The sequence below is a fragment of the Panthera uncia genome (assembly GCF_023721935.1).
Source record: "Panthera uncia isolate 11264 chromosome C1 unlocalized genomic scaffold, Puncia_PCG_1.0 HiC_scaffold_4, whole genome shotgun sequence".
In the NCBI taxonomy this organism is placed as follows: Eukaryota; Metazoa; Chordata; class Mammalia; order Carnivora; family Felidae; genus Panthera; species Panthera uncia.
In genome coordinates, this window is record NW_026057585.1 from 7,126,027 (window position 1) to 7,146,342 (window position 20,316).

At 49.0% G+C, this 20,316-nt stretch overlaps 1 long non-coding RNA gene across 6 annotated transcripts; it reads right to left on the reverse strand.

The window, feature by feature from the left end:
• Positions 1-267: 267 nt before the first annotated feature.
• On the reverse strand, positions 268-16,755 carry LOC125913291 (uncharacterized). Of its 6 annotated transcripts, none has more exons than XR_007454964.1 (8): positions 16,485-16,755; positions 13,772-13,867; positions 13,075-13,284; positions 11,677-11,766; positions 11,204-11,290; positions 10,739-10,794; positions 4,240-4,384; positions 268-995 (listed from the first exon to the last, which is right to left on the reverse strand). It is a non-coding gene; the product is annotated as an uncharacterized LOC125913291 (long non-coding RNA). The 6 variants fall into 6 exon arrangements; XR_007454966.1 differs by having other exon boundaries at positions 4,240-4,355; positions 14,876-16,755; XR_007454961.1 differs by having other exon boundaries at positions 14,876-16,755.
• Positions 16,756-20,316: the final 3,561 nt, after the last annotated feature.

The window sequence follows — 20,316 nt, forward strand, 5'->3', positions numbered from 1 at the left end:
TGGGCATTTTTACAGCTTTTATTCTGATAAGGTTCTTATTCACACGAGGGGGAACTAGAGAGGGTCTGTCCACACCTAGCCGGTCAGGGCTGGGGATGTGGTCAGGCACGGCCTCGTGTCCAGGCCCCTGAGGGTGTCTTTGGTTGTGCTGGGTCCAGGGTTCCAGACACGAGTTCTACCCTGCTCCCCAGAAACCCGTTCACCCACGTTTAGACTCTGGGACTGATAGGCGAAGTGAATCCAGGCATCGATTTCCAGGAAGAGTCCTTGAAACCAGCTGAGTTTATTAGAAGTGAATGGCCTGACATGGTAGTTACATTCCCAGCGTACTGCTGAATTCCAATGCCTTTGTTAATATCCTCTGGCCTAGGATACTCTACTGTCCATCTGGATCTGTCCATCCCTCAAATGGCCTTTCCTACCTTCGTCCTCCCATCCTGACCCGGGGAGGGATTTAACACTCCCAGGGCACTTAGACCATCCTTCTACAGCAGCGCTGACCCCCGGGTAATGAGTTCTTTGTGAATGTGATCTCACCGCATCAGACCGGGAGCCCTCCATGTAGGGTCCTCCTGGGTCTGTGCTCCTTGAGTGGTCGGTAGGTACACTGTTGTCACCCACAAATGTTAAAGGAAGGAGGGATGATTTAGCAGGAGGCCCATCCCCTCTCCTGGGAAGACGGCTGAAATCCCACGTCTTCCGTTCGGCAATCATCTGCGCTCACGAAGAATGGTAAAAAGTATAATTTCTAAACAGGTCACTAATTTCTTGGAGGAGGTCCACGCATCCACAGCATCTGCCTGGGTCGTATGCCCATTCATGTTAAGTTTCGAATGCATCAGATGGCCTTGTCTGTGTCTGTTATGTTGTGACGTGGAATCATTTACAAAGATCTTCCCTCAAATGGGACGAGTCAAGTGAACGACACTGATTACGTCCCCATCCTGTGTCAGAGCTGGCACTAGGCCCTGCAGAAACGCAGAGTCGAGAAGTCCCTGTTGCACGGAGCAAGGTCGAGTTGTCAAAGAAATGTGGTGAGTGCACACGAAGTCCTTGTTTGTGTGCCAGCCGTGAACCATCGTGTGGGGATGCAAAGATACAGGCACAGCCTGGTCCCGTGAGAAGCTAAGCCATCCGTGGCTGGATGGGCTCTCAAAATGCACCTGAGGAGCCCTCCCATGGTGCTCTCAGGATGTCGTCGGGCAGCCGAAGCCACCAGTGGGATTGACTCCTGGATCTGCCCAGGAGCTTGGACGAAGGGGCAGTTACGGAGGGTCTGAGGAGGTACGGCCCCCCCCACGGAGAAGAATCGGGCTGGTGGACAAATGTGTTCCCTTGATCCTCAGCCCTTGCCACCGGGGGAAAGACGTGTCCTTGGAAATGCCAGTCCTGGCCCCCCGCGTCTCCCTCAGCTGGCCCAAAGGAGCAATTCCCCTTTGCCCCTGGCCACCCCTTGCTTGTGAATGAGGAGTGTGACTCACACCAGCCGGGAAGGCAGCGCAGTTAGGTGAGGCTAATTCAAATGCCGGGCAGACACAAATAACACGCTTTCCTATGAATAGGCTCCCCAGCTGTTCTGCGGGAGGCTGGCCGGTTCTTATCCAAAGTACATTTGTTCTTATTTATGAGCCGCATCAGGCACCACTGGCCGCCTACCTTTGGCCCCTCAAGGCCAGCTTCGTGTTCTTTGTTCCCTAAAGTCTCACCCAAGTGAAATATTAACCGCTGGTGGGACAGGAGGGCCCGGGAGCCACCGAAGGCAGGGCTGGTGAAGGATACCTAGAGGGGGTGTTGTTCACTGACCTGGAATTTTCCATTCCTCTGAGGCTCGCATGACCAGGGCAGTGTTTTCTTTAAGCCACACAAAGATGGGTGTCAGGGTGCCATGTGCTAAAATAACTGGACGGTGGGTGACCACAGCTGTTTACAGCACCATGGTCCCTGGTGATACTAATCTTAGCGATTACAGGGGTGGCGGAATTATTAGGCCTGAAAGCCAGGAGAGCCGGGGCTTGGCCACGGCTCAGCTTCTAGAACGTCCCGGGGACCCATGGGAAGCCACTAGCTGTCTCGGGGCTTCTGTTTCCTCAGCTGTACAGGAGGGGCTGGGTGAGAACACAAAGGTTCTTCCCGGCTGGGGCATTTTCCCCTCTGGTTGCGGATACCCATAAACTCCATTTATAGGGAGTTGTACTAACTGTCCCTCTTTATCACCCAAGAGGAGTCATTAGGGCCCGCCCTCTGCTACCTTTGCTTTTCTTCCTTCCCTTCTCTCCACCTGCCTCACTGTGTATTAGCCACATTCCCTTTATCACACCTCCTTTATCTTGATCTTAGAGCTGAGGACATCCCTTTCAAAGCCGGAAGGCAAGTTAATCACGTGACTGTTGAGTCAAGTGGACCCTCATTTACCATCTCCTACCGCTGCGTCTTCCTAACTATGCGATCTCGGCCAAATTATTTGCTTTCTCTGCTTATCAACTCCCTCATCTATCAAAAAGGAATCATACCAGGGTTTTCATAAGAATTACACAATGTGCCTCATACACGAAGGCTTCATAAAGATGAGCCATTATACAATTATAATCTGAAAGTTACACACACAGAAAACTCATTCCTCTTCCCGAAGAACTTTTCCTTTAGTCTCTGTTTCTGTTCACAGGGATAATGGACTTTGGGTTTGATGTCACCTTGACTTTTCTCCTCACTTGTTCTGTGTGGTATCTCTGAAAGCCTTCCTTTCAGCTGCCCTGGGGTATGACATTTTTGGAGAGAAGGCCTGAAGGTCCAGGGCAAAGCAAGGGCTCAGCCCTTGGCTGAGATGGGGGCTACTATCTTTGGGAATTGCAAGAAGGTTTACTCATTCCCATACTTTTCTTGGCAGGGGGCAGGAGGGGGGAGGGGATTAGTTTGAATCATGGTTGATTGGCCAAGATTCCCTGAAAGTGGATGTGGACCTCATTGGTTGAGCTCAAATGGACCAAACTTTCTTGATTTTGCTCTTGACCTCTTACTGTCCAGAATCTGCCCTGGTACAGGTTCACGTTCCCTGGACACTGCAGGTTGTCATGGGGATCTTTCAGGGTGACATTAGCCTGAAAAGTGTAGGGGAGGTGGGGACTTCCCCATAGCCCACGTTATGCTTTGGGAAAAATTCTCTAATTGCTTCTTCTGGAGGATACAGAAGATGTGGGCACAGAGCCTAGTGGAATGCGAGCTGAGTTTTAGTTTTTACTTGGGCCAAGGGCCTTTGTGCAGGACCCAAACTACCCAACTTAAGTGGCAACCCTGGCGGTCACCCAGCAGATTCCAAGTTCCGTGAAGGCATGGTTCACAGCTCTCTCATCAGGGAAGCCTCGGTGCCCAGCAAAAGGCCTGGCACAGTGTAGATACTCACTAGGTGTTGTGGAGCGTTGAATGAATTAACGAGTGACAGGTGACGTCTGCTTAGGGATGCCTGGTGTAATTGGTGCCCAAGAGCTTTGATGGCAACAGAGGGGGATAGTTAAGAGGATGTGCTTTGGAGTCAGACAAAACTGTTTGGATTTTGCACCCTCCCCTTAATTGATGCATGATCTTGACTTCCCTGGATCTCACCTTCTCCATCTTTAAAGCAGGGGCATATGAGCACCTGCCCCGTTCGTGTTGTGGTGTGGATTATCTGGCATGACTTCTGTAAAGCACCTGTATCAGCATTTGACAACAGGTTGTGTTGTAACGGATGACCCCTGGAGAGCACTGAGGGTGGGCATTCCCCGCCTCCCTAATCCGAGTTGCTTTAGCATTGCCATACTGTGGAATCTTTCCAGTCATTCTCACTGGGGATCTCAGATATGGATTGAGGTGGCTTGTGGTCACAATGATTGGTTCGGTCCTGGCACCCACCCCCACACACTTACCGAGGCCTCAGAACCCATCAGGCGCTCAAGCATTTCGTACTTCAGTTTCCCAGAAAAGGCACGACTTCTATTGGTTAGATTACAAATATTATCTTCAACAATTTACTGCTTCCCATTACTGTACCCCCAGTTGTTCTTTTGCTTGGTCTTGGAGATCTGCCATCATCACTGAGCTGATCTCATGCTATCAGCAAAGGCAAGGAAAACAATGGCCTCTCTGCAGGACTTTGCCCTCCCACAAGCTCCCAGGACCACAAAGCCTGCATGCTGGGGTGGAAAACTAATGTCCCTGGCTTCTGAGGATGTTCCGCTGAGAAATATAATACACACACATACTCACTGGTGTTGTGTCTGTGTTTTGAAAGCGCACAGCAGTCTGTCGCAGAGACCGTATTGGTACATTTCATCCTTCAGCAGCCTTGCAAGCGGGAATTTGTAAATGGCTCTGCAGAGGGGCTGGAAAAAAGTTGCCGGATAAATTCACGCTAGAGGGAAAAAGTGGGAGAGTTTTCGATCGGCGGCTGCAAATGTGTCTGCAGGGAGCTAAAGAATCTCTTGACCTTTTTAAATCTACAAGTTTGCTGTTTGACAACATCAGTTGGCCCATGCTAATTGATCAAACCATCCAGTGATTTCCTGGAGGAGGGTGTGGGGGGTTGGAGGTTGTCGAGGGGAGAGTTCATGGAATAATGGAGTGAACACAGGACTGAGGGTCAAAACACTTAGGTTTAAATCTCTGTTCTGTCCCTGATTGGTTATGGGACTGATGGATGTCACTTCATCTGTGAGTGCCTCTGTTTGTCATATGAGAGCAGCACAGGGATGTGTGGAAATCATCAGAGGTTTTGGGTTGGAGCGTGTGCCCAGCACGTGGTGGGTGGGAAGCCACGAGAGATGGGACAATACAGCCCATATTCTTATTCTACAACCAACCACTTAATGGGGTCTGGGGGACACTGTGAGGGAAGGAAACAGACGAGAGATCTGTAGACGATTTGGAGCCTTTTTCCATGGGGTGGGGGGCGGGGGGGGGAGCTGTCTTGATGATTCAACAAATGAGCCTGTGTTTTCCTGCCCAGACGACAGATGCATAGCAGACAGGTACTTAAAAACGTCTTCTATTAAAAATAAGCCAGTTGTGAGAGGAAGGGAGGGGAGAGGTAGACAGAGCAGAGTGCCGAGAACACACAACTTGAGTGTGGATGTAGAGGTGAGACAGTGTGCAGGGGAGAGAGTGAGCTGGCAGAGAAGAACAGTAATGCCCAGACCTGCTGGAGGGGAGAGAGGAGGACCTGTAGAGGCAGGAGCACAGGGGGAGTGGGGGAGGGGATGGGAGCAGGGGGGCGCCTCGAGGATTGGCAGTTTAAGCTCCTGCAGAGGGAGTCTGCGTATCGCCTGCCACAGGGATACTGGAGGACAGACCCCAGGACGCCTCTGGCAAGGAGGGTAGACACAACATTTAAGGGGAAGGGGCAAAAAAAAAAAAGAAGCCTCAGTAATTAAAATGAATGCTATCCTAATGCCCCGACGCGTCACGATCATTCTCAGTCTATAGCTTACGTCAGGGATCATTCGTGAGGTCTTACGTCCTGCGGCTTTGCACAAATGTATAATGACACGTATCCACCCTTGCAGTATCACACAGACTAGCTTCACTGTCCTAAAAACCCGTCTGTGTTCCACCACTGATCTTTTTATTGTCTCTATGGCATCGCCTTTTCCAGAATGTCGTATAATTGGCATCACATAGTATGCAGCCTCTTCAGATCGGCCTCTTTCATGCAGTAATGTGCATCTCAGTTTCCTCCGTGGCCTCTCATGGCTTGACAGCCCCTTCCCTTTTTGGTGCTGCGTGACATTCCACTGTCTGGATGAGCCACGGTTCGTTTATGCACTCGCCCCCCGAAGGACATCTTGGTTGCTTCTGGATTTTTGCCAGTTACGAATAAAGCTGCTATAAACTTCTATGTGCAGGTTGTTGTGGGACATAAATTTTCAACTTCTCTGGATAAATACCAAGGAGAGCAATTACTGCATGAATACGGTATTTTTTCTTTTAAAAAAAATCACAATTAATGAAAAAAAAAATGAAGGACCGACTGTCAGAAATTTAAATAAAGACAGACGCTGACCTGGCACTGGTATGACGAGGCCTCCTCGCCTCCCTCTAATCCTGGCCCTGCTGGGTTTTACCCCTGCCGCCGAGCAGCTTTGAATGGAAACTTTCTGACGCATTCCACGTTTCTGATAGACTCTACCCCTAGTAGCTCCAAAATAAATTGGTCTTTTTTTTTTTAATCTTTATTTATTTTTGAGAGGCGGAACGTGAGCGGAAGAGGGCAGAGAGAGAGGGAGACACAGAATCCGAAGCAGGTTCCAGGCTCCGAGCTGTCAGCACAGAGCCCGACGCGGGGCTCAAACTCACAGACCACGAGATCATGACCTGAGCCGAAGTCAGATGCTCAACTGACTGAGCCACCCAGGTGCCCCAAAACAAATTGGTCTTTAGCGGGGTGGGGTGATGCCACCCCAGAATGTCGTATAAGTACGATCCATTGACTGATAGTAGCCTGGGAAAATTACACCCATGGCCTAGGCCTTATCCTGGCCCCCTTGCCTCCTTCTCCAATAATGGTGTTTATATAGCAAATCATTCACTGTGGGCTGAACCCTTGAGGCTAATAATGTATTCTTTACAACATGAGAAACTGCCACTGCCTTTTAACTTTCAAAATAAAACTTAGAGGAATGATGAACTATTCTACAATTGTGGGCAATATCAACACAGTGAGTAAACAGTAAGTTAAAAATACCCTCCTTGAATATGTCCTGTTCCTTCCAAACAGCTATGTTGAATGGCGGATACCTTAATGAAGGAAACATATTATTTATTAATCAGCAACATTCAAAGACTATAGATTTGATAATATAACAGTATAGAAAAGTGTGATCTTAAGGTAGAGGTAGTGAAAAAAATCCTTCATGTTAAGCTCTGGGTCTTTTCTTTCCTTTTTATAAATCCCTAGACATGTGACTTATTCTCTCTGAGCGTTTCCTCATCTGGAAAATGAGAACAGTAATGCCTGGCCTACTTACCACACCAAGCTGTGGTGAAGATGAGATGAAATCATGGGAGTTAGGATATTTTGTGAAGCACAATGTGCCGTACAAATACAAAGAAATATTATTATTAACGGGAGTAATATACTTATGAAAGCAGAGATAGGAAACAGTAACCCTACAGGATACAAAAACGCTAGATTTCTAGGAATGTGCAGGTGGCAGTGAAATCGACCCTCCATAACCCTCACCCCTTGACCTAGAACCCGAAGAGCAGTGAAAAGGAAGAGCCTTCTAGAAGTTAAACTGGCCAAATCTCTCTGATGGATACGCTTGGCCATCTGCACTCATAAACCAAAACAATGTGAGTATTTGACTGATGGGTTTGGGAACACTCAAACTCTCATCAAGATGGTGTTGAGGGGCGCCTGGGTGGCTCAGTTGGTTAAGCGTCTGACTTCGGCTTGGGTCACCATCTCATGGTTTGTGAGTTCGAGCCTCGCGTCGGGCTCTGTGCTGACGGCTTGGACCCTGGAGCCTGTTTCAGATTCTGTGTCTCCCTCTCTCTCTCTGCCCCTCCCAGGCTCATGAGATGTCTCTCTCTGTCTCAAAAATAAATAAACATTAAAAAAATAAAAAATAAAAGATGGTCTTGACCTAACCTCAGGAAGATAGGCCCGAATGTGATTGCAAATTGGGAAGGAAGAACTTACTGGTTTGTTACTCACTTTGTCATACCCACGGTGGTCTATAGGGGACTCCCAACACAATCACCTGGGGATCGTGCATGTGTGGGTGTGGTTGTTAGAATGTGCATTCTGGGGTCCATACCCTAGGAACTGTGAAACAGAATCACTGGCGATGAGGTCAGAGAACCTGTACTTTTAATACATACCCCCAGGTTCCAGAACAACTACTTTTTAAAGGCTGTTTGATAACAATCCACTTAGGGGCATCTCTTCATCTTAAGGCAAAAGCAACTCTGGAAAGATTTCACAAGAGAAAAATAAATGATTTAAGGAGAAAACAACTTGTTTATAAGGAAAATTAAATATGTATAGGATTGACTGTATGAAGTCATGACTATGGCTTATAAATATTTGAAAAGTACAAATCCAAGTGGTGGAATCTAGATGTTTTATTTCAGTACCAGACGGCATAAGCAGGAATAATGGAATGATATAATTAAAGAGAACCTAGGCCAGACATCAAGGAAAACATCCTGACAGTATAAAAAAAAAAAAAAAGTTATAGAATCATTTCACATGGTTAAGTCAATCAGAATATCAGCCCATTCAGTGGAAAAAAACAGTTGGGCGGCATTTGAAAAAAACAACCAATTGAGTGGTTAAACCTTCTCCCTCTCTCTTTAAAAGCTGTTGTTTTGCCGTCCGAAGCTTTGTTATCCTAAGTCACAGGAATCAAGATGATTCTTAATAAATGAACATGTGGCTCCTGAAAAATGTTTAGGACAGGAACTGCCCACTGGTTCTGGCTGAGGTCTAGGATAAAGGGAAGCAGAAAGTTGACAGACAACTGAGCATTGGGATTTTGCCTTGGATCCCATCCTGGAAATGGGGTGAGCATCAAAGATACTGACATGTATTGAGAACTGACAGGCCCTGTGGGTGTCCGTTTATGGAAGAGGAATTCAAGCTTAAAAGTATAAATTACCACCTGGGTGGCTTGGTCAGTTGAGCATCTGACTCTTGATTTGGGCTCAGGTCATGTTCCCAGGGTTGTGGGATCAAGCCCCGCATCGGACTCCATGCTGAGTGTGGAGCCCGCTTACGATTCTTTCTCTTTCCCTCCTGCCCCTCTCCCCTGCTCACATGTTCTCTCTCTCCCTCTCTCTCTCTACCCCTCCCCTGCTCACTTTCTCTGCTCTCCCTCAAAATAAAGAAATAAACTTAAATAAATACGAACGTACATACATAATAAAATAGGTAATAAAAAAAGTATAAATTACTAGGAAATGAAAAGCCTGGGGTTTGAACTCTCATCTGTCTGACCCAAAATAGATGCTTTTCCTCAAACAGGTCTTGGGTTCAAAGCACTGTATTCCTCACTGGTATTTCTTTCCGCACCTAAAGATTGCCGAGGTGAGCTAACAAGTAACGGCACATACAGATGATCAAACTGTCTCCAAGAGACCTTGATACTGGGAAGTTCTGTGAGAAATGACTCCATTCGGTTCATTTCAGGTCCCGCCGGTGTCCACGAAAACTCAGTGTTTCGGAGTGCTGGTAAAGTCAGAGTGAATGGAGCACCAAGTCGAAGGGGATGCCATTTGGGCGATGTTGTAGGCCAAGAGGAGGTCTCGGAGCCAGGAACAATAATGTTGGAAATGAGTCCCCCTGTTTACCGCCCCTCCTCCCTTTCTTCCTCCTCCTCCTCTTCTTTCTCCGGCCTCATCCCCATCACGCCCACCCCTACTGCTGTCAGCAGCAGCACCACCGTCATGAATTTATGAAGAAAACTGGGATATGTGTAACAAGTCTTCATCAACATTACTGGCCACCACTTCCAACGTAAAGACCCGAAGCAGTGTTCTTCACTGGAATGTTCTCCCTCTCATCCCACACGAAGTAGACCGATTATGCTGACAAAAAACCAGAACGAGAGCCATCATTCCTTCTTCCAGGCTCCGCAAAAGGACAGCCGTCTACTCAACCACCTACCAAACTGCTGCTAAGGCTTCAGAATGTCTTGAAAACGAAACCAGATAAAAAAGCAGATCGGAAGGGAGCTCGGCTGTCTTCACACACCCTTGTGTGAAGACACAGAACCACTGGGGGAAAAGAAAGGAGCGCCTGGTCAGCCCAGACAGCACAGGGCCGATTTGTGTCTCCCTCCGCATCTGGGCCCGGGGACACAGTCCGAGCGGGCGCCTCAGGATCTGCCTCACACATAAACACATGACGAATATAGAGCTGCCATGAAGGCTTTAGCTCCGCCGGGAGATCTCAGACTTGAGAACCTGCTGATACAAACAAGCGGAGAGGCTTGGTCTCAAGTCAGAGGCTTGTTTTTGGAAGCGGAGAGCTGACGGACAGCCATGGCTCTCCACAGTGCCCTAATTGCGCCCTTGCCGGGAGGCCTAGCGAGCCCTCTTGGGGCCCCTGGGGCTTGGAGCCAGCCCTGCTTAGGTAAGAGCTCTGCAAATGAGCCCCCTTGGGCCTGCAGACGCGTAAACAGCTTTCCACAGACATTCAGACACAAAGTCTGCATTCACACGAGCAGTTCAGACCCGTGAGTGCAGGAGAGGGGCTGGGCCTGAGGAGTGAGCCCAGGGCAGGGGTCCCAGGCCGCCTCCTGATTTCTCAGCCAGCCTTCAGACAGGCTAGGAAGGACAGGAGACCAGAACCAGCTCCCATAGGACTTGGGGAAGGGATGTATAATCGACATATGGGCTGGGATTGCCCCAGTAAAGACAAGTTTTGCTGACACAGTAGAAGGAGAGGAAAGGGAAAGAGACTGGAGAGAAAGAAAAGAGGGAAGCGTGAAGCTACGTAAAGAGCTGAGTGAATCAGTCGGGTCATTTTTTTTTTTTTTTAATGTTTACTATTTTTGAGAGAGAGAAAGAGCGAATGAGCAAGTGGGGGAGGGGCAGAGGGAGAGAGTGATGGAGAATCCAAAGCAGGATCTGTGCTGTCAGCAGAGAGTCCAATGTGGGGCTCGAACTCACGAACCAGGAGATCATGACCAGAGCCCAAGTCGGACGCTCAACCGACTGAACCACCCAGGCACCCCACTCAAGTAGTTTTCAAGGTACTTACTGTTGTGAGGGGCATGGGAAGAAGGTTCTTCTTTGTCTACCCGATCCAGAATTACACTACAAATTTAAGTGGAATTAGCAAGCAATCCCCAAGTACTGGGGCATCTTGATTAATAACAAAATAAAAGAAGTTGAAGGGAAAGTCTGACTGGGAAAGCATACACTGAAAACACTTGACTGTCACTGGGGCCATGTCTCTACATTTTACACAACTAACCACATTAGTGGAGGGAGAACTATCTTAAGTATGGCTGATGAGAATGTCCCCCTCCTGTGGACTGGGTTGGCTTTGTGCCTTGACTTCCCATTCTGGGCATGGCTGCCATGACACTTGCTCCTATGTCTTGCCCCAAGTCTCCCTGATGCCTTCACTTCTGCAGCATCATGGTTGCCTTCAAAAGGAGGGATTCTTCCTTCCTGGTGGGACCCCTAGCAGGATCCCTGTGTTACTAAAAGCAATACTGACTTCTAAGCGTGCTCTCCAAAAGATCTCTTTTTCCAGCATGGCCGCCTTCCAGCCCATCCTTGTGTCTTCTGGTCTTACCAGTCAAGCCTGTAAGGGGAAAGGAGCATCAGACCTTCCTGGTTCCATTAAACAACAGAGAGGGGGTGGGGGTAAGGATGGAATGGAACATGAGAGAAACACGTAACGAATCCATAGTTGTCATCCAGCATCCTGCCAGCTGCCCCAAGGAATTTTGCATTTTCTCATTCTAAAATTTTACCATCATCTGTCACTTAATACAAAACAGGCATAGCAGTTAAAGTGAGTTCGAAAATTCAAAATCCATTCTTCTACGGAGTTCACGAGAACACAGCCATGTTCCCGCAGGCAAAGGAACACCCCCCGCCCCACAATAATCGGAGACAAAAGCTCTTCAGGCGAGGAGGTTACTTTGGTGGCAAACAGGGTAATCTGTTACTCTAGCAAGATCATACCTTCCCGGGATCCAGCGAGGCAGATAGGACGATACAGTGAAAAGAGCACAGCATTTGGGGTTAAGCAAGTTTGGACCCCAGGTCTTCTTCCTACAGGACATGTAACATTCGGTAAACTAGTTAAATTCCCCGAACTTCAGTTTCTGTAGCCAGAGAAAGATGGGGATGATACCTATTGCGGGGTTATCCTAAGGCTTATATAAAATGATGTATGGCACTTGGATATAGCAGTTACTCATAAATGATGTCGCTTCTGACCTGACAGCTGTCTTCCCTTTACAGATAAGAACTGGCCCATATTGAGAGCCTACTTTGTGCTGCTCACTGGCCGCAGGCTCTGGCCGCATCAGTGACACCTACTGTGTACTGAGAACATAAAATGTGGCGGTTAGGTGCCTTATGACTTCACTGGTGATCCTTCCCATAATGGCTTTGCACAGGAATGTATCGTTATCGTCATTCTACAGATGAAGTAAACAGAGGCCCAAGTGTTCATAGAACATCCTTCTAACATTTGAGCCGCTCTTGGCTTGGTCCCCCAGCCACTTTCCAGATCATGAGGATTACTTGAGGATTACTTGCTTATCTTGGATTTAGGGTTGCCAGATTTAGCAAATGAAAATAGCGGATGCCTCATTAAATGGGAATTTCAGATAAACAACAAATAAAATTTTAGCGTAAGTATGTCCCGGGCGACCTTTGGGATATACTTACACTAAAAAGAGATTCAGGCATTCCCATGAGTTGCACGTACAGCGTTCTCCTTGCTCTAGTAAGAATGACCACATTTTAGACACACTGGGCTGTGTTTTTCCACATCCTGACAAATAGTGTCTACCCTACGATCTGTGCTCCTGGCACATTCTCTAACTCAGAGGCATCAAGCACCCACCAGGGTGGCTCTGTAATGACCGTCAATCAGAAAATGCCAAATATCATCCGGCTTCACTCATATGTGGAATTCAAGAAACAAAACAGATGGACATAGGAGAAGGGAAGAAAAAATAAAAATAAGATAAAAACAGAGAGGGAGGCAAACCACAAGAGACTCTTAAATACAGGGAACAAACTGAGGGTTGCTGGAAGGGACTGGGGTGGGGGGGTGGGGTAAATGGGTGGTGGGCATTAAGGAGGACACTTGTTGGGATCAGCCCTTAGTGTTATACGTAAGTGATGAATCACTAAATTCTACTCCTGGAAAAAAAAAATGACCATATGTGCATTTTCACTAAAAAAATGAGCCCCTCTGCATTTATTTCTGCTGAGACCTGTAAATATTTTATTTGCTGCCGCTGCTCCGTTAAAACCCCCAATTTCACCATGCTTGCACTGGCAAATGTTTGAAGTGTTCAATTTTAAAACAGCTCCAGCTCACTTTTAATTAGATATTTAACTTACTTGGCCGCTAGCCAACGATTCCAGGATATTTGTTTCTGGCTTGATGAGAACGGCAAAGGGACCATTTGTGCACAAAATAGCTCACTGGTTGTCTTTGTTTTCAGTGATGACTTTGCTCTCCAATGCCAAGGGCGTTCGCTGCCCAGCAGGTTCCATCTCAGCCTCCAGTGGAAGCTGTTCTGATGCTCCCCTTCTATTTTGATGATGCCCCTAGAAACACCAAAGATGGGACAGCAGAGGACACAGCAGGCCGGGGAGTTGAGGAAATTGAGACTGAGTGTTGAAGGACTATACTTGAAAACTTGAAGATATTGGAGCTGGTCCCTGGGTTGCCTTGGGGAAGCGGCAGGCCAGGGAGAAGGGTCAGGCTGCCCTTTGCCTATGCCCGGGGAGAAAGTATGGAGAATTTTAGCCCAGGTTGCCCCATTATGGGGCCCTCACGGTCCCAGATGCTCCCATTTACTTTCTTTTCTGCAGGAAAACAAGAGAAAGTGATTCCTGCATCCATACTCCCACCAAACTCAGTTACGTAGGGCAGACCCTTTCCACCCATGAAGCTTACATCCCCCGATCTTGGTAAATTCTCAAACCTGCAAAGACATTCCTAGAATATTACTGTGCTTAATTATTTCATTTTCTCTCACTTCAGGGCTACCTTTCAGCTTTTCTAGACAGGTCTTTGTAGAGATCGACTAACCACTTATTTGTAGGTCTTGTTCGGAGCCTGGACTTGTTCAAGGCCTGGATCTGAGTCGCTGCCACCTTGGTGTCCTCCATAAGTTGATTACAGCTCCTATTTGGAGGAACGAGTGGGTTTTTTTAATGTTTCTTTATTTTGAGAAAGGGAGAGAGAGTGCACACACACAAGCAGGGGAGGGGCAGAGAGAGAGGGAGAGAGAGAATCCCAAGCAGGTTCCCCAAAGTCAGTGCAGGGCCCTACGCGGGGCTCGAACCCAGGAACCACGAGCTCATGACCTGAGCTGAAATCAAGAGTCGGCCTCCTAACCCACTGAGCCACCCAGGCGCTCTAGAACGAATGATTTTTTTTTTTTTTTTTTAAATCTTTTTGCTTCCATCGTTGGCACCAGCTGTCGGCACTCGTGTGGCATTCCTTTTTCATAGAGACACGTGAGTTTTTGTCATTTCTGAGAGGTTCTATGGGAACAGCAGCAAATAGAGGGTAAGAGACCTGTGATGTGATGCAGGTCCCTAGCAGCTGGCTCGGCTCACTCACTAACCAAGGGACCAGTGCTCGTCGACGAACTTCTGAGTAGTTCCCTTGACTCAGCTTTGTGCCTCAACACAATTAGAAATTATGACCTGTTAGAGATGTCCAGACAAACAGCTCGTATGAAGTCCAGGAAAGCCAATTCCAAGTGCCCGGAATTGCCTTGTATAGTTCTGTATCCCTGACTTGGCTAGAACTGGCCATTTACCAAATGACCGCTTTATCACGGTCCCGTGCTGTATGGTGAAAAGGCAGGTGAGGCTATGGTTGGTAATAATTCTAACCCCAGCACCGTTGCCAAGCACCCATCCTATGCCAAGGGCTGTCCATTAGACTCTGCCTAGCGGTTAGGGTGAAACTCCTGGGATTTGAACCCTGCCTCTGCAGCCCGCCAGCTGGATGACCTTGAGAAAGTTACTCAATGTCTCTGTGACTCCACGTCCTCGGTGCTTAAAACAGAGCCTGGCATGCAGTGGGTGCCGCGTGTCCGGGACTAAGTGTTCACAACTAGTTCAGGTATCTGTCCGGGTGGGGGCTTTGGGTGGGTTGCCTCTAGAGAAAAGGCAGAGGCACCTGACAAGACGTCTCTCTTCTAGACCGTCTTAGCAGCTCTGCGTTACTTTCTGCTCTTTCTTCAAGCAGACAGCTGCTACAGGCTTAATTAGGGACCAAGATGCCAGGTTGGATCTTGAGGGGAGTAACTGATCTTCAGTAACAATAGAGAGCTGGCTGAAGTTTATTTACTCTTGTGGACAGCCAGCGGAAGCTGGGCCAGGCCAGTCGCTCAGAGGCTAACCGGTCGGGTTCCCTGGGTCCGGTTGGCCCTCGATGTTTCTGAGTCCCCGAAATACAACCACTGAGGAATGGGGGGAGACACAGGCGGAGCTGGAGGGTGGCTTCTCCCTGAGGGGGGCTCCTGGAAGGAAGGTGTGAGGCACACAGAGGTAGGAAGAAGCACAGAGGGGTCATGAGTTTTCCGCTATGGAACTCGGCGTCCAGATTAGCCCTGATCTTAGAGTCTCTTGGGGTCTGAAGGTCCAGGACGGCTGGAGGCTGCGTTGGGAGGCCCATCTCTCCAGACGTGGCCTCCACAGGGTCCAGTGCTCACCCTCTGCGTGTGGGGTGGGGACCCAGGGTTCCAACATCTCGGTACACAGGTCCCTTCGGCAACGGACCCGAAAGCTGACTGCTGACTTTTTGAAACGGGCATCAGAGGGAGCTGAGCTGTAGAGGTGGCGATGCTGTCCTTGACTGCTAGGGGCTGGAGCGGGGACTCTGTCAGCTGAGCTGACATCCCTTAAGAAGACCAGCCGGCTGGGCTTTGGCAATTTGCCAAATCACGGGAGCCAGAAGCAGATAAAGATCCTGGGTACAAAATCAGGAATTTGAGAACTAGAGATGAGGGCAAACGCCAAGTGGGCTGGGTGTCAGGAGAGGGTTTGCTCGTCAAGGGAGGACAGTGTGGCTCGCGGACGGGTCAGCGGAGCTCCGGCCAAGAGCCTCAGGCCGGCGGTCTCCTGGGCTCAGCCACTCCGCTGTCCTGCTGCGTTCCTCCGTTCGTGTGGCCTGGCCTGAGAGGAAGAGAGGTGGCCCCCTGGGCTTTTGAGCCCAACCGTAGCTATTCGAATCCTCAAGCAGGTCTGTTTCTCCAAAGTCTCCTGCACCTGAAGGAATAGGGGTTTTAGATGCCCCCCTCCCTCCCTGTGCTGTAGCCGCGATCACATTTGGCAGAGGAGCGACGATTGTCGGCCACGCTCCGGGTGCGGGGACGGTGTCTTCAGACCCTCTCTGGTCAGGCACCTGCCGAAAGCCTCCCTGCCGAGTTGGTTCCTCTTGGGTGATGGGCAGAGCACCCCAAGCAACCTTGTGATGGGCCGGAGTCAGCAGGAAGAATAGAACCTGCTGGAAGGTGGGGTCCGTTGACTCCCCTTTCTTCACAGCTCCCAGACTGATGGTAAGTGCCTGGGTGGAAGGAGAGGCCGCTGGCTGCCTGTTCAGACGGGCGCATCAGAGCACGGGGCCTGACCGCTCAGAACAGTTCGTCTTTTTACAATGGAGCATGACCCTAATGATTTAAAAACGATAGCACTGGCCTGGAAATAGTAGAACAGTGACACAACATGGGCATCAAATTGGTCTTCTGAGTTTTTTGCACGGGAGGCAGATTTTGAAGTGAACTTACTCTGTTCCGGTCGGAGCTCACCTATATGCTTCTGTGCCAGAGGGAGAGTTTGCTGTTCCCGGCTGAACCCCTGTGCTCTGCAGGCCTTCAAGGGAGCCTTGCCTTGTTAGACTCTGGCAGGGTCAGGGGTACCTTCTGGGCGGGCCCCAAGGCCATCTGCACCCCGAAACACTGTGGACTCTGGAACCAGAACTGTTCTCTATTCTCTCGGGAACACGTAGGGTGACCTCCAGGGCCTGTCCTGGCATCAGGCTGTTCCTGGAAGGGATGAGGTCACAGAGGGTTGGGATTCCAAGGGCCATGCCCCAGCTGCACCCTGCCTGCCATCGGCTCAAGTGACCGCGCGGTGCTGATGGGAACACGCAGCTGGGAGGCATTTGTTGTGGAAACAGAGTCACAGATGGCCACACGTTCTATCCCGCTGGGCTGTTCTCTTCGCTCAATTTTCACAGGGACGAGGATAGAGTAGTTGGCGCTATAAATAAGCTGTCCTGAGTAGCCGCTGTCCAATTTACTGGCTTTGTGAGTGTGACACATTGGCTCAGAGGAATGGCAGGGTCTCCCTGAAGAGAAAGGCTGAAGGCCTTTCCCCTCGCCCCTCGGTCGTGCAGAGGCACATCTGGTAACAGCCACCAGCCTTACCCATTCTCGTTGGCCACACTTGTTCAAAGTACTAATATCTTTTTGAAACAGCTCCCAACTCAGAGATAGATCATGAAGTCCTACCGGCTCCAGGCAGCCTTGGCTGGGGGTGGGGGTGGGGGGTTGGTTCATAAGGGCTCCTGCATTCTAGATGTACCCAGGGCCCTTCCTGTCCTGCCATCATGTGACCCTGTGATGCTCCCTTTTCTTCAACTTGTCCCTACATACCGGCAATTCTGGGGCGAGCCTTTGGGCCACACTTCCAGGCAGTGGGAGGAGAGGAGGCTGGTATTGAAAGTCCCGAGCAGCTACCCCTGCGGAAGAGAACTTGGAAGTATCTCACAAGATTACGTATGCACTGACCCTTCGACCCAGGGATCTCACCTCTAAGATTCTATCCCAGGGGCGCCTGGATGGCTCAGTTGGTTAAGCACCCGACCTTGGCTCAGGTCATGATCTCACGGTTCGTGAGTTTGAGCCCCACATCGGGCTCTGTGCGGATGGTGTGGAGCCGACTTGGGATTCTCTCTCTCCCTCGCTCTCTGCCCCTCCCCACTTGTGCGCGCGTGCGTGCACACACACACGCACACACACTCTCTCTCTCTCAAAATAAATAAACTTTTGAAAACTAAAACTCTATCCCAAAGACATATTCGCAAGGATATAACAAGATGATACTCAAGGCTGTATGTTGAATCAGTGTTTAGAGAGCAAAGGACTGAAAAGTAACCAAATGTCTATCAATAGGGAAATGATTGAATAAACTATGGTATATCCATACAGTGGAGTATTATACAGCTGTAAAAAAGGCACGAAGGACAATTCCATATACTGCTATGCTGTTATCTCCAAGATCCAGTGTTAGATTAAGTTGGAAGAAGATGTAATGCATTTTTTTTATCTAAGAAAGGGGAGGGATACAAATATTTATACATATGTGCTTCTTTTTAATTTTTAATTTTTTCTAAGAGAGAGCATGAGTGGGGGAGAGGGGCAGAGGGAGAGAGAGAATCTAAAGTAGGCTCCAGGCTCAGTGTAGAGCCTAATGTGGGGCTCAGTCCCACAACCCTGGGATCGTGACCTGAGCCAAAATCAAGAGCCAAAATCAAGGACACTCAACCGACTGAGCCATCCAGGCACCCCACATATTCTTCTTTAAATGGTCTCTATTGCGCCTCGTTCATAGGAGATGCCCAAAAAAGTACTTGTTGAGTGTATGCACAGAATAGAATACGCTGATGAGAAATCAGCCCCACCATGGTTTTGCCATTGATCCTAGTTCTAATGGCCTGCAGAAACACAGAGCAAGCCTTCTTCCTCTTCTGTGTACCCTCTACCCAGCCTTCAAATATTTGAACGCAGAATATTCTCTTTTCTGGCAGTCCCCATACCTATTCCTCATGATAAGTCACTAAGACTGCCTCTCAATCCTGGTGTTTTCCTCTGAACAAGCTCCAGCTTTTCTAGAGCTGGTAAGGAAGACACAAACTAAATAGGGACCGTTGCTTCAGCGCTGTCTCCAGAATACAAATATGTAAGGATGTTATCTGAGAAGACTAACCCTTTAATTTATGGTCACCAAAGGTCATTTCAACTTACCTATTTCTCTTATTCATCCATCCATCCATCCATCCATCACTCTTTATTCATTTATTTGACACCTGTTCCTTGCCAGCCACGAGGCCAGCTCTTGGGCATACAAAAGTAAATAAGGCCAGCTCCATTTAACATAGTATGATTGTTGGAAAACCTTTAAACATTGGAGAAGCCAAGTAAAAAAAAAACAGCTTTGAGATACTGGCACTGGTACTTTTTTCTGTGAAATCTTGGGCATGTTATTTAACCTCTCTGAACTTCAGGTTCTTACTTACAAAATGGTGGTAGCAACAACTGCCCCAAAGGATTGTTGTAAGGATTAATGATATAATGTCTGTAAAGTGCTTATTATAACGGCTGGAACGTAGTAGTTGCTCAGTTAACATTCTTTCCCTTACGTCACAGTTTGTCCGCAAGAACGTGTGTTGAGGGGGGAGCATGGGTTAATTTTGGTGGGGGTGGGTAGGGATTTGGAAAAATCTGGAACGTGGGGGTGCCGTGTGGGGTGGAGCATTTTGGCAGCTGGAGCAGAGCGTGGGTTTTGGGCACTGACCAGGGTGAAGGCAGAGAGTGAAAGCTGTCAAGGGTGAGTTTGTGTGTTGAGGTTGTGTGGGAGGGAAGGCGGCTGAAGAGTACCTTCGCCATGTTGCTTGAGACCTGGCTGTGTTCTGTGAGCAGTAAACAAGGATTGTTTGTTTTGATGAAAATAACCAGCCATGGGTGCTCTGGGTCTCTGTTTTTGTTTGTTTGTTTTCACATCACTTCAGAACTTATTTGATCTCTGTTTGATGGAGCATGGGTGGCAGATGAAACATGAGATCTAAAATCCTGTACTGTGACTAGTGAGTGGCCATGTAAGCAGGGCCCTTGATGTCCTTTCGGAGCAGGTCACAGTTTAGGGTGGCCTCACAAGCAGGCTCTGGGGATCTGAGAGGCCACAGTGGGCCTGGGCCTGTAAAAGGAGCCTCTCTGTGACAGTCCTGCAGAATGGATGAAGAGGACGGGAGTGTGCTCCTCCTTCGGTGCCAGGAAGAAGGAACTGAGACTCTTTGGCCATGGCCTCAAGTGGACCTCCGCTAAGGAGGGAGGCGCAGGGCAGGAGAAGGCTGTGAGAGAACCTGCCGGCTTCCCCTCAGCGCACAACACTCCCCAGCCCCTCGTTCCACAAGAAGACGTTCTCGGGGAAGGTCTCTGCCTTGGCCTTGCTTCCTAACCCCGCCTCCTTACACAAAGGCTCTCAGCATCTGGACCCTCCCAGCTTTGAATCTGGGCTTGAGCTTCTCATCCCGCTCTGTCTGGGCCTGGCGTTTGGTCCAAGCCTGCCAATTCCATTTCTGACTATATTAAAGACTCCTCCCTCTGGAATTGCTTGGAGTAGTGATAGCAGCAGTTGGGGGGGAGGGTGGTGTGGGTGGCGGAGGAGAATGGAAGAGAAGGAAATGTAAGTGGTTTTCTCCCACTAGGAGTTGGTGGGCGGGGGCAGGGATCGATCATGTCCAGCCTGGGCTTTGAAGATACATGGCAGGGGCCCAGACTCCGGCCCTGTCTGGGCACACAGACCAGACATCTACATTTGGCCTCTGGTTTTGCTTCC